Source organism: Equus przewalskii, chromosome 10, assembly GCF_037783145.1.
Source record: "Equus przewalskii isolate Varuska chromosome 10, EquPr2, whole genome shotgun sequence".
In the NCBI taxonomy this organism is placed as follows: Eukaryota; Metazoa; Chordata; class Mammalia; order Perissodactyla; family Equidae; genus Equus; species Equus przewalskii.
In genome coordinates, this window is record NC_091840.1 from 403876 (window position 1) to 420540 (window position 16665).

Here is a 16665-nt window from a genome sequence, read left to right on the forward strand (position 1 = left end):
TCTGTACACCTTGAAGACTGCCATCACATGCTGGCTGCCCTTTGGCAAAGTGGTGTGGCCAACTTTGAATACAGAAATCATTTCCAGAGTCCTAGTTATCTGGCACAGGGAAAAGTGAGTGCAGGTCCTGTCCAATGAAACAATTCCCCAGTGCTCCGAGGATGACACTGAATATGAGGCAAGGACGAGAGACGGCAACTGAACCTTCAAGAGGAGGTGCGAGGGCCTCCTGGGGGAAAACGGAAATGGTGGGGTCCCCAAAGTCTCTTCTGCCAGGCCTGCTCCACCTGCACCGTGATCCAACAGATAACAACTCGAACCCCCCATCACCACCACTCAACTGAGTACTACCCAACTTCTCTCCACGTGAGACTCGTGGACAAACTGACACAGCTTCACAGCAGCAGGCCTCAGGGACCAGCTGGCTCCTGAGCAGGAAGAGCCAGCTGGGGCCACAGTGCTGCTCAGGGCTCTTCAGTCAGGTCAAAGCAGGAACAACAGCTGGACCTCCACCGGAAGGGTCAACAGGGACCTGCCGCCTCCCACACGCACATGAGGAGGCCAGTGCGGAAGACTCAGACCCAAGCCAACCATCTTCACCATACCCAGGTGTTCACAGAACGAGTGAAAAAGAGCATGAAGCATATTTGTTGTCAAGGGTTAAATCCGAGAGAACAAAGACGGCTGAGCACCAACTTTGGCTGATGACGGCAATCAGAACGACTTTGCCGGTTAAGATGTCTGCGGATTACACAGCAGGTTTGTATCCTGTGGATACAGTCCACACTCCTTAACGAAATCAAGAAGTCAGCACCTTCAAAGAGGCCTGGAGAGCAAGTGAAGCTGAAAAGCACACAAAAGCTTCCTCATCTCCCACCCAAGAGGCCACAGGAAGACTCCCCAGAGAGGAGGAGCGTCCACTCCATGTTCAGGGCTGCTCCTAACAACAGATTTATGAAGAACTTTCGGTATCGAGAACTGTGAAAACTGTGACTATGGAAATGTCTCTAGGTTTAGTCCTGACGGCGCAGCTAATTTACTCGCTGTCGCTGAGTATGAGTCAGTGCACTTGGTCAGGCTTTTAACAGGCTTGAGAGCCACACCCATGAGTGCTGGCCAGCCTCTGGCCCCTGCCCCCACCCCCCCCACCCCCCCCACCCCCACTCCATCACACAGCGCCTCCTACTTCTCCAAGAGCCTCCCAATTCTGTCCTCAGAACAGGACCTACCTTGGCTGCACTGGAGGCCACAAGCTGCTTCTCAGTGGGCATCAGAGTACGAGCCACGGGCAGCATCCTGACCGCACGCCTTGGAGTTCCGGGGCTCCTTCCCAGGCCCTGATCCCACGGCAGCCTCCCGTTCACATCCACCAGAGTAGAGCACACTGCCTCACACACAGTAGCTGCAAAACTGTTTTGTGTGAAGAACTGTTTCTCTCATTCTTTTTCAAGAACACACATACTTTGCAATTTTTTTAAAGTGCTTAAACCATTTCTCTAAGGAATATTTCCTTAACGTTTCACTAAAGCATAATCTTCCTGCATGTTTCTTTGTAACTGAAGGAAAACAGAGAGACCATCCAACCCTTTAAAACATAATTAGCATCTGCAGTGCTTTAGCTTCTCCAAACTTTATGGACACAAACAACACAGAGTCTAAAGCTTTGGAGGAAAAACTCTCTTCTCCCTCCCTCACCCACCTGTCACCCAGCCCAAGGTAAACATGACCAAGCGTTTGGTCTGGGAACAAGGCCAATGCCTGGACACTGAGTGGATGCCACAAGAAGGACAGAGACAGATGTGACTGTGGTCTGGTTCTCTTACCACCACCCCTGGGCTGTTGGAACATCACATAGAGAAATTAAAACCCTACCCTCCTATCCTGAGGCTACCAGATTAACTAAGCCTCCCAGGGAGGGGTCGAAGAAAAGTAAGCAGCGACCTCCCACCCAGGCAACCACCCCCGCCGCCAAGCGGGAGCCTTCAGCAGACACTGCCAGCCGCGTCCGCCTCAACACACGGCACCATCACGCCAGCTCTCTGCCTAGCAAGGTGCCACCTACTGCACAAGGGTCCCAGGTCTGAGGTGGCCAGCTGGACATTTGTAAGGCTCCACGGGTGACCGATCTCTCTGCCACGGCGTGGACCAGCTGTTTTTAGATGGCGCACTTACACAGCTAATCTAACTCTCCGCTGGCAGTTTCTAAGCTAAAAGGAGCTGGCTGAACGTCACCCTATCGTCCTAAAAGTAAAATGAAATAACTGACTGCTTGGAAATAACCCTGAAGTAGAAAACAACCTTCTATACCCATACACCCTCTCTTTAGTGTTTTAATACTGAAAATCCATACTTTCAGACATCTTCTCTAAGGTCAAAACATTCCAAGCCTTGTAAGTCTCCTCTCGGGCCTCATGCAAACTGTAAGGAGGCAGCGCCAGCTGTGCCTGCGACCCGCCTTCCAGAAGGAATGGGCAGGAGACACACCTCGTCCCCGCCAGGACCCGGGGGCCAGCCCTGCTCCGCAGAGCACCTACGAGCCTGCAGCTCACGCTGCCCGCTGACTCAGGGCTGTGTACGAGAAGCTGTCACCTCATCAGCAGCGGGTGACGAGCAGCACAAGGCCCGGAGCGATGCCATCAAATAGCCGCGCTCTCCTAGCACGGCTGGGGCCATAGTTTATTAAATTCAAACGAAAGAATGCCACAGGTACCCAGGGAGGCTGCCACACATTCAAGTATACAGCCCCAAAACCCTTCCATGAGAGTTGACCACCCTACTGACATCAGTGACACCACGTCCAGGTGCCCAGGTTCAAGGGCACATCCACCTCACACACTGGAGCCCAGGGACCCAAAGACCCGACACAGGTGACAAAGGACAAAGGGACGGGCTTCTCACAACACCCCCAGAATGCGTGAACACCACAACAAAACAAGGTGGCTGAGGTTGAAATGTGAACTCCCAGGGGAGGTGACCCAAACCCCCTCAAAGGAGAACACCAGTGCCACGGACGCCCTGCCTGCAGCTGATACAATTGTTCTAGCACTTTCTCAGTCTTGTCAAGGCCAGTGGCATCTCCTGGCTCTGGGCCATCATGCTGGGTGCTGGCTTCCCAGCGAGGCCAGCCAGGCCTGAGTCTATGTTCTGCTACGACTCTTTCTTTTCAGGTGATGGAAGCCACCGCTCTTTGCAATCACATGCTCCCTGATCTCTGCACGACTCTCCTTTTCAGGGAGAGACAAAGGCTCCTTCTATCTCTCCACCGCCCCGCCTAGCAGGCAGCACAGAACGAGGCCTGTCCGTCCTGTCCCTTTGCCAAAGGCCACCAGAGAGGGCGGGGGAGGATATGAGCGTGGCGGGGTGCACTCCACCCTGCTCTGCTCTGCGCCGGCCGCTGGCGTATGAAACACCCACAGCTGATGACAGAGTGGCCCAAGTACAACAACTTGAAAGAAGTAAAAACAAGCGTTCAGGAGAATCAAAGGCTTACCCAGGAAGTCAGGGACCAGTTCTGCCACTGACTCACAGCCTAGGATCCCCAGCCATGGTGCCCAGACCTCCACTGGCCCCAAGAATGTCTATGGCAGGAAGTTTCAGAACTGGCAGACCCAGAGGACCATCCTGCTCGAGACCCCACCTTACCGAGCTGAGAGTCACTGGCCCTGATGTACAGATGCACAAGGCCCGAGGGAGAACACATGGCCCAACGTCAGACGGCCAGCAGGAGTGAGGAGAACGAGTGTGAAGATGACAAGCCACCAGCATTCTGCTTAATGACAAGCCTGCCACTGTCTTGAATCAAGTTACCAGAAGAGTTTTCTTTCCCAGTTTCACCACCTGCTTATGACTCTCTCCCAGGGTCACTGCCACGGACAGCTAGGACAGGTGAGTTTGGACAGCCGTCTTCCAATTACCAACCAAAAGTCTCTAACAGCCCCACTGCCTAGCAGTCAAGGCTCAGCCACTGCCCAACCTGACCCCGGTGATCTCCCCCGCGGAACCTCCCCCAGAGGTGCAGACAACGGGCACTGAGACACGCCCTCGGGCATAGCTATGCCGCGCAGGGGGCCCACTGGCCTCATCCTCCCTTTGTCCAGAGGAATGGCAAGTAGCCACCACCACCAACAGCCCCTTCACCAGGACACATCCCCGGCGTTGGTGAGGAGATCTCCACCCTCACTTTGGCACCACAGTCCAAGCACTAAAAAAGCTCCAAAGCACTTCCCACTGCACCCTACAAAGACACAGGTTTCCAACTATTCTCGGCACATTCCCATTATTTGCACCCACTTTAGGGCTTACAGTTAAGATTCTGCGCTGCACCAGAACCACAAAGCAATTTCCATAACGCGGGTACAGCCTCGCCTGCTGGCTGAGAGAGAAACCTTCGTGTCTTACGTGGCGTGGCCGTCGGCGTCGCTCTCTGGACACCCAGCACGGACTCACTTCCCGGAACAGCCTGTGAGCCAGTGCTGTGGCCGCCATGAGCAGCTCTTCACCACCACACGGCACCTTCAGGCCGTCCGCTCACCACGAGCAAACACGCTGAGGGCAGAGCAGGCGGCCCCACTCCACACAGCAGGACCACCACCAGCCTCACAGCCCCAAGTGGCCCCTGGCCACCCACGGCTTTCACAGGACTCGAGTGGGGCTTCCCGTGGGTCCACCAGGAGGCCGAGGCAGGGAAGCACCTGCACCACGGGGCCCACAGGTCAGCCGCACACCAAGCTGTGCACCCAGCCCAGGGAGACTCCAAAGGGAGCAAGAGCCTGCACACGCCAGTGCGTCACATGTGGGCAGTCTTCCTCCACGGAGCGGCAGGAACAGGAAAACAGGCCCAGAGAAGGCATGAAATCTCACCCCATGCACACTAAAAACCAACCTACATCATGTCCCGCGTCCACACGGCACACCAACCAGCCAGACGGTCCCCAGGTCAGCGTCACCAGGAGAGACATCAGTGCACTGCTTCCACGAGCAAACCCGAAAGTCAAGGAAACCAGGATTCCCCAGCTGTCTCTCCCATACAACCCCAGTCAAATCAGCCAACCTGCACTGCAGTTTAAACCCTGAACAGCCTGCAGCTAAGAGAAACAGGTGACAAAACCAGGAAGACAGGGAAAGACATTTGGTAGGTAAAGGGTTTCTCCCAGGTAGCAAGATTTCTCATTAAAAGAGTCATAAAAAGATTTTCCATTAAATAACATATATGTTCTCAAAGCATCTAAGATAAACTATGTGAACAGCTATTACTTTCTGAGCACACTGTATGTAGCCAACACAAGCACATCTATATCACTTTATGTTCATAAATGTCACATTCTTAGTTTTGACCCAAACTATGAATTTCAACTTTTTTTGTTAAGATTTTATTTTTTCCTTTCTCTCCCCAAAGCCTCTCGGTACATAGTTGTGTATTTTTAGTTGTGGGTCCTTCTAGTTGTGGCATGTGGGATGCTGCCTCAGCATGGCTTGATGAGCAGTACCATGTCCACACCCAGGATTCGAACCCGTAAAACCCTGGGCTGCCGAAGCAGAGCGTGAGAACTTAACCACTCGGCCACAGGGCCGGCCTCTGAATTTCAACTCTTAAAAATAACAAAGATAGAACTGATACAAGAGGTTTTATAATTTACATGGCTCCTATACACAAGTATAAATTCTAAACACATACCACTTTGACGTGCTTTCTACCTTCCTCCACTAAACTATAAATTCTTTAAATTCTAATTGAAGAATTATCAAACATTTAAAAACAAAAACACTAAAGATTCTCTTTAAAAATCCATAAATATGCATGTGTGTATGTGTACATATACATACACGCACACATTCACATACCACCAAAAGTTGCACGTATAAAGAAAAAAAAGAAATAGAGAGTTAAAACAGTGGTGAAATTCTTACATTAAAAATGACATAATATGGGGTCGGCCCGGTGGCGCAGCAGTTAAGTGTGCACATTCTGCTTCTCGGTGGCCCGTGGTTCGCCGGTTCGAATCCCGGGTGCGGACATGGCACCGCTTGGCACACAATGCTGTGGTAGGCGTCCCAAATATAAAGTAGAGGAAGATGGGCACAGATGTTAGCTCAGGGCCAGGCTTCCTCAGCACAAAAGAGGAGGACTGGCAGTAGTTAGCTCAGGGCTAATCTTCCTCAAAAAAAATAAATAATAAAATAAAATAAAAATAACACAATACAAATATACTATCAAGAGAATAAAAAGACAACCCATATAGAATGGGAGAAAATATTTGCAAATCATATATTTGATAAGGGTCTAGAATCCAGAATATACAAACAACTGTAAGAGTTCAACAAAAAAGGTCAAACAATCCAATTTAAAATGGGCAAAGGACTTGAATAGAAGTTTCTCCAAAGAGATATACAAATTTCCACCAAGTCCATGAAAAGATGTTCAACATTATTAGTCATGATGGAAATATAAATCAAAGCCATAACGAGATACCCACTAGGTTGGTTATAATCAAAAAAATGAAGAGGCCAGCCCTGTGGTGTAGTGGTTAAGTTCACGCACTCCGCTTCAGCAGCCTGAGGTTCACGGGCTCAGATCCTGGGCGCAGACCTAGCACCGCTCATCAGGCCACATTGTGGCAGCGTCCCACACAAAGTACAAGAAGATTGGCACAGATGTTAGTTTATTGACAGTCTTCCTCAAGCAAAAAGAGGAAGATTGGCAACAGATGTAAACTCAGGGCCAATCTTCCTCACCAAAAAAAAGGAAAATAACAGGTATTGGTGAGGATGTGGAAAAACTGGAACACTGTGCACTGCTGGTGGGAATGCAAGATGGTGGTTGCTGTAGAAAACAGTCAGGTGGTTCCTCAACAAGTTATATGTAGAATTACCACAGGATCCAGCAATTCCCCCCCAAGATACACACCCAAAAGAGACGAAAACAGGCGCTCACAGGCACCTGTGCACAAATGTTCACAGCAGCGTTACTCACAGCAGATAAAAGGCAGAAACAACCCAGCGTCCATCAGCTGATACGTAAATAAACAAAATGTGGTCTATCTGTATGTTGTGAGCTAAACTGTGTCCCTTCCAAATTCATATGTTGAAGTCCTAACCCCCAGGACCTCACAATGTGACTGTATTTGGAGAGAAGGCCTTTAAAGAGGTGACTAAGGTACAACGAGGCCAACATGACTGTTGTCCTTATAAGAAGAGAAGATCAGGACACAGATACACAGATCAAGGTGCAACGACATGAAGACACAACAAGAAGGGAGCCACCTGCAAGCTGAGGAGAGAGGCCTTGAGAAAAACCAACCCTGCCAGCACCTTGATCTTGGACTTCCAGCCCAGAGAACTGTGAGAAAATAAATTTCTGTTGTTTAAGCTGCCCAATCTGGGTACTTTGTTATGGCAGCCGGAGAAAACTAATACACTGAACAGTGGAATATTCTTTAGCAATAAAAAGAAATGAAATACTGACACAGGCTACAACATGATGAACCTTGAAAACATTACGCTAAGTGAAAGAAGCCAGTCACAAAGGACCACGTATTAAATGACGCTATTTATAAGAAATACACAGAATACACAAATCCACAGAGACAGAAAATAGATTAGTGATGGTGTAGGGCCGAGGAGAACAGGGGGTTTCAGGTGACAGCTAAGGGGTGTGGGGGTTCTTTCTGGGAGAATGCAAAGGTTCTAGAATTGATTGTGGTGATGGTTGCACAGCCCTGTGACTACACTAGAAGCCACTGGTTTGTACACCTTAAACGGGTGAACTGCACAGAACGTAAGTCACATCTCTACAGAACCATTAAAAAAAATCCTCTAGGTGGGTGTTATTATCCCAACTTATACATAAGTATACTGAGCATAGGTAAGTTACCTTTCTACTTCTACTTGGGTCAATTTTGATCAATTATATTTTTCTAGGAATGTCTGACCTACCAAATTGATTAGCAAAAGATATTCTAATGTGTCATCCTGTATTCTGTCTTCGCAGGTCTGCATGGCGCCTGGATGGCAGCTCCCATCGAAACATCTGACACTGTCCGGGCGAGCTCCTCTCATCTTCTATTAACAAGCCCCAGCCTCCTCTCTGGGCTCTGTCTGTCCTCTTTCGTCCATTTCTAACGCTGCTTGCTCCGTCTTCCCCTCACCCACTCCGCAGTCTGAGCCGCTCTTCTACCTGCCACAGCTTTAAGGCGAGTGAGCAAGCGATTTCTGCCCAGGGCCAGAGCATGAGCATTTCAGGATTCGTGGGCCACAGGCAGTCTTTTTTTCTTTTTTAAACAACATTTAGAAAAGGAAAACCCATTCTTGGCTCCAAGGCCATACCAAGGTCAGCCGGGCCCGAGGCCACAGTCTCAGGTTTAAACGACCTTTCAAGTACACTACTGGCTGCACCTCCAAAGTTCTGACAGGTAACAGTTTAGTTACTGTTCATTTCTATCTTTCAATTTGTATTGTAAAATTTCTATTGGGATTTCTTCTTTGATTCATGTGTTATTTAGAAATCCATGTTTTCAAATTTTCAAAAGAAAATTTATGTCTTACCTTTGTTTTTCTGTATCTGACTTTTAATTTCATTGCTTTGTGGTCAAAGAATGTAGTGTATACACTAGTGATTTCTCTGGAATTTCTTGAGATTTGTTTTAGGGTCTAGTCAATGTGCAGTACTGGGAAGCGCTCCCCATGTATCTAAGAATGCACATTCCCCGACTGCTGGCTGCAGAGTTCTACATAAATCCACAGACCCAACCCTGTTATTTATGCTATCCGACCACAGATAGACATCTCCCCATTATTTTGTTTCCTAGTGGCCCTGTCCGCAATTGAGAGAGGTGTTTGAGCTCTCAGGAGCACACCAGATTTGTCCATTTATCTCTGCAGCCCTAAGGATTCTTGCTTTCCATGGCCTTAAGTATAATGCAGGCACCTGTGTCAGTCAGGGTTGATGCCAAGTGACACACCAATCTATGCAGGGGCCAGAGCTGACGTACCCATGGGGGCCGAGTGACAGTCTACACCATCTGTTCCCTCTGCCTCTGCTGCAGGGCCTGGTGTCAGCAGAACCTGGGCATGGGGAGGGGGCAGCAAAGACAAGAGGGACCCCTGAGCATGTGCTGCAACAACCCACGAGGACATGGTGGAGCCTGCACCCACCACTCCTGCCTCCACGTCGTCAACTTGGAGAACGCAGACGAGCTGTGGAAGAGCTGGCACACCTCACTGCAGAGCTGCCAGCAAAGCAGCTCCATGTCCAGAGGGGCCAAAGAGGGGGACCCAGGGGAGATAGAGATGGAGGAGCTGAGGAGGGGGATCCAGGGGACATGGAGGTGGAGATGGAGAGAAAGAGGACCCAGGGAACGTGGAGGAGCCAAGGAGGGGGGTGCAAGGTGGGGGGATATAGAGGAGACACAGGGGTCACAGCAAGGGACAGAGAAGGCACCTGCACCCCACAAGGCAGTCAGCAGTCCAGCATCAACACACATGGTCTATGAAAGCGCTGCCCCGGGATGCGCCTCATGGTACACGAGGCCGCTGCTTCACTGCGGCCTTCTATGTTGTGCACACCCTCTCGCAGAACCAGCAGGGAAGGGGATTCTGGCAGAGGGACCCAGTTTAGCTAAGCTGACATGACGCCAAAGCCGCAAGGCAAAACCTTTAGCATCACAGTGTGGAGATGAAGAGGCAAGAGTGTAAGCAAGCTGTGTGTCTCTGGACAGTCCTCCCAGGGTGACCATGAGGATCCAGAATTTATCTAGGTGCTGAGAACAATGTCTAGGACACAGCCAATGCTCCATGAAGATTAATTCTTACTTTAATTGTTATTATTTTGATTACTGCTGGTAAGTACAACCTACAGAGTGTCTGGGAACACCACCAACCCTATTGGCTGAGGGTTGGGGTTTTGACACCCAGGCAGATTCAGGACAACTGGCCTTGGGCCTGCTGAGACCCTGCACAACTTTGGGCCACTCATGTGAAAGAAAGGACTACGCAGCTGCCAACAAGGCAGTCTGTTCCTTCTGGGGCTCTGGAAGAAGGGGGAAGTTTCCATGAGAAATCAAAGCCCCCAGCCCAGCCATGCACATCACCTTGAGTGGGTGGGAGCAGCCCAAGCTGAGGGGCAGTGAAGCCTGCTACAGGTTGCCCAGCTGGGCTGCCCTGGGGACGCAACCCAGAACCTCAGTGCAGACATCTCACATGCCTAGTGAACATGAGCCAGGCAGGAATCACGAATTACACAGGAGAAGCATGCACACGTGGGAGAGCATGCAGACGCAACCCAGAACCTCACTGCAGACATCTCACATGCCTGCTGAACACGAGCCAGGCAGGAATCATGAATTACAGATGAGAAGCATGCACACAAGGGACAGCGTGCAGACGCAACCTGAGGGTCAGAAGCTCAGGGATTCAAGAGAGCAGAGCCTAAAGACACACTCAACAGCAAAGACATGGAAGGAAGAATAGAAACCACAGCGAAGGATGGGGAAGCCCTGAGAAAGACCCAAAACAAATGTCTGGAAATGAAAGAAAAGATGCATTGCTGCGGATGAACTCGATGGACTCAGGACACACCAAAGAGAAACTGGCCCTGAGGGCTGAGCTCAGGAAGGGAGCACCACAGGGCCACGGTGGGGAGCACGGGAAGGACCAGTTCCAGGAACCTTCTCCCTCACTCATCTTTTGTCTATATTTTATTGTTATGTTGTTCACTAATGTTATCTGTAGCATGAGAAATAAAAAAAAGGAAAAAAAACCTCTGTGTTAATTTTTCTTTATTTGTCCTAGTTCAATTTAACGAAAGGACTTCTGTACGTGCTTGTGAAAACACCCACAGGTCGACCTGTGAAAAGTGTCTTCTAAATACAAGTTCAACAAAAGGAGGGAAGGAGCCACATGACCTGCTCCTGGAAAACTGTATAAGCTACGGAGAGGTGAGCAAGCGAGAATTCCGAAACACAAGACACTTTATTGTTGGGTGAGGAGAGGAGATGAGGTGAAGAAAACTGTGGGAATCTACAAAACTTGGCCCAAGTTCACAAACCTGAATCAGTTTCCCAATCAAAGACAAAACAAGCCCTTAGCACAGGGTTTCGAGTTTCACTTGAGATGCAGAAGCCCCACCACGCTGGGAGAGGGAGAGCAGCAGAGCCTCTGCGGCCTGGGTTCCGAGACTCCATCTAAACAGCAGGCGCAGCCAGCCTCCGGTCCAGCTCTGAGCCTCAGGTGCACGCCCAGCCATGAGGACTCCATCTCCAGGCTCAGCTCTGCTCCTTGCTTCACACATTCCCTGGGGGAAGGCGTTGGAAGGGAGGAGCCTCGGGAGCTGCCTGCCCACAGGGCACACACCCAGAAACTGCCAGCCCCCGGTCCTCCCTCCCTCCCTCCCACTGAGCACCCAGCTCCTGCTCCAGGCGGAGGGTACTGCCCCCAGACACGGGACAGCCTGGGAGCAAGAGGGCGGGAGGCAGGGCTTGTGTGCTCCCCTCCAAAAATTAAAGTCCCATAAATTCTAAGAGTGGCAGCACTGGAATAGTAAGCAAACTAAAACTCAAGTAGTGCAATCCTCTCAGACTTCAAGTCACAAACAGGCCCTCCACTCATTCCTCAAGGAAAGTAAACATCCAACAGCAGACCCTGCCCTGAAGGCTCCCAGCCTCAGCTGCCTCACTGGACAGCCATGTTAGCTCTGCTTTCCTGTCTCCATTATCCAGTGTCTGATAAAGTAAAAGCCCACTGACACTGTCAGGGTTTTGTAAGCCAGAAATCAAGGGCATCACCTGAGAGAGACAACCTGCCTCACGAGCTCCATGGCCGAGTCCTCCAGGGAGGGACAGGGTGGGATAGCAGGGCCTCCAAGCACCAGCCTGACTCCCACACGCGCTTCAGGCCCCAGGCGCCAGCCTCTGGCTCGCCTTGGCTGGTCGGGGCCGCCCCCAGCATGGGTGGCCGGTGGGAGCACCCGTGGCGACAGCAGTGACTTGCTCCTGGGTTTCTGATCCAAGGAGACAGGGTCCAGGCCTTGCTGGTGGCCTCTGAGCAGCAGGAGCAGGGCCTGGGTCCAACACTGAGCTGACAGGCTTGCGAAGCACCCCAACCAGGCCAGAGCCTTGCTCTCAGTCTGCAGAAGGAACGCAGCTGAAAACCGACAGACAGACAGGCGGCAGGTGCCAGCTGCAGAGCCCGGCGACACAGCTGTACCTCCTCATGCCAAGAACAGGCCGAGAGGGGCAGATATGGAAACAGCGGATGTCCCAGAGAGGACAAGGAGGGCAGGAGGGCAAAGCGCCACTGAGCAGGCACAGGTGCCTATCAGCAACGGGGACCACAGGGACACAGGTGCCCCAGAACCCTCTCAGAACCAAAGGTCTGGGTGCTTGCAGGGGCCACACCAGCTTCCTCGGAAGGGCTTCTCACTACGGGGTCCAACTGGAAATGGATTCCAGTCAAGAAACCCCAGGAAACACATCTTCCTCTGGAGGAGGGAGCACATAAAACCTGAGGTGCACAAAGTTGGAGTGGGAGCAGCCTCAGCACAGGGCTCGGTGGGCACCACGGCCTGGGGCAGCTCCTGAAAGAGGCAGCGTGCTAGAAGGAAGCTGGGAAAGGTCAGGTCCCAGCTCTGCTCTCTGCCCTCAGTACACCTCTCTCAGCAAAGGCTCAGGAGCACAGTGTGTGTGCGTGTGCACGTGGAAGCTGCCCTGCCCTCCATGGGCCTGCAGTCCATAGGAAAGCAGCCCCACGGTCTCCCGACCCACGTCCTCCCAGCGGAGCAGTATCCCGCGCACCGGCCGGGCCCCTCACATCTCACAGGACTCATGAGGGCAGAGACCCTGAGACACAGCCTGGACAGTGAGGCACCTCTCGGCCCCAGGAACCTTCCCAGCTCCCCTTCTCTTGCAACCTCCCTGGGGCGGAGCCCACAAGGACAGGACCTCATGGAGCATGTGTCAACTTCGACAACTTAACAAATGTGGTCCCAGCAGCTGGTTAGGGCTCACTTCTTCCAATGATCAGAATGAGACAGAGACAGAGATCATGCCTCCAACTTTTCTGTCTAGTCTTTATTTCCTTTCTCCTTTCCTCCAGATGCAGCACCCCAAAAGGAGTGCAAACAGTTAAAACAGAAACCATCTTGTACTTACTTAAAAGGTCAAAAACAGAAGTGACCTGTTTCCTTCATCAGAGATGTTCTGTCCTGCGATGCATGCCATTCCCACCATGCACACCCAACCACAGTGGGCCGTTGTGATCAACCTGTCGGAACCAAAGGAAGCCCACAAGTAGGAGCCCCAGTGCACCTTCCTACAGACAGAAGACTAAGGCCCAGGTCAGGGGGTTGCCCACGTCACAGGAGGAGGAAACAGCGGGGCCAAGACTTGATCTCAGCAGCCTGGCCACACAGCACAGACATGAGGATGGTGCTGCCGAAAAGAACAGGGAGGGGGACAGTGACAGAGATGGGGACAGAGGGGGAACAGTGACAGAGATGGGGGCGGAGGGGGGACAGAGACAGAGATGGGGGCGGGGGGGGACAGAGATGGGGACGGCGGGGGGACAGTGACAGAGACGGGGGTAAGGACAGGGATGCAGAGGAGGACAGTGACAGGGATGGAGAGGGGGACAGTGACAGACATGGGGATGGAGGGGAGACAGTGACAGAGATGGGGACAAAGAGGGAGACAGTGACAGATGGAGACAGAAGGGGACAGTGACACAGACGGGGACAGAGAGGGGGAGAGTGTCAGATGGGGACGGAGTGGGGGACAGTGACAGAGATGGGGATGGGGACAGGGATGGGAACAGCAGGAAGACTAAGCTGCCCAAAGCCGTGAAGTCAGGAGCAAGTAGAGGAGCTAGCGGGACAGCTGCTGCATCCTCACCCACTGGGGGAGTAGGGCAGCTGCGACCCTGGATGGGCCTCCAGACGCAAACCTGGGGGCAGGGAGGGAAGGTAGGACAGCACGGCACAGTCTGATGCAGCAGCTGAACTCAGGCCCAAGAGCACCTGTGTGGGTGTGGCCATGACCCCCAACCCCCACGCAGGCAGGACTGCCGCTCCCATGAGAGAAGCCGCTGCCGTGGCACCCATCCCTCCCCACACCCACAGCCATCAAGGCCTTCATGGCCAGGAGCCCCACCGTCAGCCACCCCGCCACGGTTCTGAGCACGGGGGTCCATGGGTCCGGTTCGCAGCCATCTGCATTTCAGATGGAGAGGCATGTCCCCCCCGTGCAGCCCTTCCACTATCTGGTGTGATTCTGCTGTTGTCCTCCAGGCTGGGCGACCTCAGCCAGGCTGCTTACCCTCTCTGTGCTGTCTCACTCTGCAAACCAGGCTCGTGAGAGAGTTCCTACTTCACAGAGTTGCTGCAGGATCATGTGGACTAACGCAGGAGAGTGCTCAGCACAGGGCTTCAGACCAGAACACACTTAGCAAAGGCAGCTGATGCCGCTTTCCTCCTCCTACAGATCTGACCTTCTTGGTCAGCAGCTTAGTCACAAGTCACAACAGCAGGCTGGAGCCACTCACAACAGAAGAGGACTCTTTTAGGGCACAAGCTACAGGGTCACGGAGGACAGGAGGGCAAAGCAGGGATGACCCTTGGGAGCCTGGAGCGGACGCCGAGCCTGAATGGGAAGCGAGGCAACCAGACCCCCGATGCACTGCAGGACCCCCTTGAGCCCCAGATGTGCAGCTCCAGAGGAGGCAGCAGGCGCAGACTAAACCAAGGAGAACAGGAGCGCCGCTGGGGAAGCGGACCCTGGAACCCCAGCCCTGCCGCAGCCACAGTGAGCTCTCCGGGGTGGCCGGCAGGTGGAGGAGGCATCAGCCCGAAAACAGGACCTCTGTGGAAGAAACGAAGATGACGCAGGGAGAACCCACCACCTGCCCAGAGCCCTTGGAGAAGCAGGAGAGGCTACTGCACGACCACCGTAGGATGAGGCCCTGAAAGGAGCCCTTGGAACAAACAGGACTCTCGGAAACCAAGAACCACAACAGCAGGCAGAAGTACTTAACAGAAAGGCCAGAAGACAGAGCTAAGGAGCCTGAGAAAAGCGAGGGGAAAGGAAAGAACCCACAGGGCCCACTCCATGGCCTCGCGGTGAAGTTCGGCGGGCTCCGCTTTGGTGGCCCAGTTCAGTTCCACACGTGGATCTACAACAGTCAGCGCCTACACTGTGGCAGCGACCCACATACAAAATAGAGGACGACTGGCACGGATGTTAGCTCAGGGACGATCTTTCTCAGCAAAAATAAAAAAGAAAGAGCCCACAGGGAGAAACAGTTGTGTGTTAAGAATCAGGAGTCTCGGTGACACACAACTCTAGGAGAGGGCAACTCTGAGGCCAGCATCGCTGCCGCCTGGGGCCATCACTACACAGCACATCTCTCCAGGAAATGTGCTTCTCAGAGCTCAGGAAACAGCACGCGAGATCTGTGCCCTTTGCTGAGTGTCAACTGTACCTTTAAAAGCAGCACCGTAAATGAATAGCTAGCCACACGCCTGCTCAAGTGTCCAGGGGTAAAGTGCAGGGACACCGGCACCTGACCCAGAAACGCAGCAAACAAGAAGGATGGAGGGCAGGAGCGTGGTGGACCACGTGGCAAAGCAGAGCCGGCACAATGCTCACTGGGGCACCCAGTGTCGGGCACAGAGCCATCACTGTCGGAGTCCCACAACTCCCAGAGAGTTGAAACTTTTCGTATTTAAATGTTGAGGGCAAAGAATCAGGAATCAGAATGGCATCAAACTTTTCCGCAGCAGCGCCAAAAGGTCGATGCACAGGGCCCCTCACGCCCTACAGGTCAGGACACCCAGCCGGGGCTCTGCACCAAACCACCAACCAGGCGGAAGACACTTCCATCAACCAAGGCTCCAGAAACTGGCCTCTCCACACTCTCCCTCAGGAGCCACAAAAGGGACATGTTCCCCACCAAAAGAAGGGGCCAGCCCAAGAGAGACGGCATGGGTCCACGAAAGAGCTTCCGACATAGCAGAGAAGTGGCGCGTACCCAGGAGGGGGCACGTGGAGCCACAGGAGCCAGAGAGCCAAACTCTCGCTTCCCAAAAAGGGAAGCAACACCCAAAGCCAGAGGTAAACACCAACACATTCAGCTGAGAATGGGAAGGGGCCCCATCTGCCAGCCTCGCCTCCAGTCTGGGCCAGCAAAGTCGGACAGCCTCCCCTTTCTGAGGAATGAAGCCTCCTCTTTGCTCTCTCAGGGGTCCTGAGCCAGGTAAGGCTGACCACCCTGCTGGAGAGGCCTCTAAGGGGGACTCCAGAGGGGAGAGAGGCCCAGCTGTGCCCTCCCGGACGCAAGACAGGTGAGTGAAGCCACCTGGACCCTCCACACCAGGACCACTGCTGCTCAACACCACCAGTGCCCAGCCAACGCCCACGGGACACAAGAATCGCCTGGCCCGCCCACCCAAACTCCAGGCCCACAAAATCACGAGATGTAGTGGAACGGCGGTTGTTTCAAGCTGCTCGATTTGGGCGACTGTAAGAGGCACAGCAGGGGACCACTGTCTCTTTGTGACGAGACTTAAAGAGCTGTTCTCACTCTTCAAAGTATATGGATCTCTAATTTGGACAAAAGCAACTAATAACTTCTTTTTTAAAAAAATTCAATATGAAAGTAAAGCCAAGTAAAACCTTAAGT

At 52.6% G+C, this 16665-nt stretch overlaps 1 protein-coding gene across 16 annotated transcripts in view; it reads right to left on the reverse strand.

Moving 5' to 3' along the window:
• Positions 1-16665, reverse strand: part of TBCD (tubulin folding cofactor D) — a 191288-nt gene that overhangs the window by 100458 nt on the left and 74165 nt on the right. The window lies entirely within an intron of this gene.